Raw genomic sequence first — 1,922 nt, forward strand, 5'->3', positions numbered from 1 at the left:
TCCCTTAGCTACTTCCTCACTAACATACTCCCCCTCCTAATAAATACCCAAGTTACTTGAGGACAAAATTGAGTTGGGGTGAACAGTTAGGTTTAAGGCCCTAGTGGCTGTTAGCCTAGTAACAACCTTTGAACCTATGAGCATCGATTGCATTTGTGAAACATGGCTGTATAAGAAAAATTGGAAAGAGTGGATTTTTGTTGACTTTGTTAAACGTTTGGGTAACTGGATGGCATTCACCTCACTTCACATCATTAACATTTGGAAGGACACTGAGGGAAGGGGAGGAGGAAGGAAACAAGTAACTGTGAATGTCTGGATTAAGACCCTGACTTAATTATTTAACAAATTTTATGTGGAAAAAGTAAATGAGAGAACACTGACTATACTGAAAAGTTTTCTTTTCTCAATAAATATTTCAGCTTGTCTTTAGAAACCTGCAGATGAGGACTACATTTTTTCTTATGTTTCCATGGAGACAAGCTGATTATAGGGCAAAAAAAATTTATTCCTGTGAAATATAAATGATTAATGTGGAAGCAGAGCAAGCTTTGGTATGGTGGCATTGCTACCATAAGGAAGCTTTTTTAATCTTTTCAGCATCATGGAATAATACTACTTGGGGCTGTGCCAATTTCCCATAATGCTGCTGAAAGGGTCCTTCCCCCAAAAAGCATGGCACAGTTGTGTTCAATAACTTGTGTTCAATAACTTGACAGAAACAATTCGACATAACAGTAGATCTTTAAAGGTTACACTCTTGCATGAATGTGGTCATTTATCCACCCCTCTGTACCACTGCCTCAGTTTTTAGATTTGGGTTTGTATCCTTTCAGCCTATTTCTGTAATTTTACTTATGGTATATTTACAGAGTTACATTTATCCATTAAAACAATTCTGAAAGACTTCCTAGCTAAAATGTGGCTTTGCTCTTGCTCATACCCAGGATAAACTATATCCCTAAATATGAACAAGTACCTGCTCATACCTTACACCTCCTTACACGCCCTTCTTCATTCACTTCTTACTTCAGTCAGGGTCTCTCTCTTGACCCTCTAAATTTGCCATAACATTGTTTCTTTCTCTCAATTCATATTGCAGTTTCCTGGTTGTATTATACTAATTTACCTTTAATTTCTCTAAATTGGCTAAAATGTCTCTAAATATTAAATCGTTGTCATACAATTGGTATCTGTCTTTAACCAATGTTGCCACATTATGTCTAATTGTGTATAATTATTTAAATTGAAGATATTTTTCTATTATTTCTCAAGATTGCAAAATTTTTATTCATAAAATGTTTTTGTAAAACTTTGGTGCGTTTCTCCCCAGGCCTACTGAAAATGGGCACCAACCCAGTCAGATTTTGCAGGTGATCAAATGTCAGTAAATAAACAAATCCATTAAATGCATTAGGATTTAAAATGCATTGCTACACTTTCCACAGCAATTATAAATGACAAAGCCCTAGTAATGAATGTAACCTCCTTACATATACATTACCCAGCTGCACAGTTTTTAATGCCAAAACTGTCACATTTGCATTTTATTTTGTGGACAAGCATGGAAACTGAAAATTCCTGCCAATTTATGATGAACGGCTGAACCCACAATGCTTCATTACCTAAATTAGGGTATAAACATCTACATTTAGATGTTAATTACAACAACAGGTGCATTTTATATCATAGAAGGAGAGGATGACAGCTATGCCTTATGGGTAGAACGCCCTACTTTGAAAATTAACATATGCAATGATTTGTTAATGTAACCATAATGTATGTAAGTGTCTGCTCTTCTATATAGGTATGTTGCTTTTGATTACCCAGCATGCTTTACTGGTTCATGTAACTCCTTGCCATTATCCAGACTGATGCCACTGTGTAAGTTTATAAAGTAAGTAGTAAGTATTAAACACCAT

Source organism: Protopterus annectens, chromosome 10.part0 (assembly GCF_019279795.1).
Source record: "Protopterus annectens isolate FY-2018-M chromosome 10.part0, PAN1.0, whole genome shotgun sequence".
Lineage (NCBI taxonomy): Eukaryota > Metazoa > Chordata > Ceratodontiformes > Protopteridae > Protopterus > Protopterus annectens.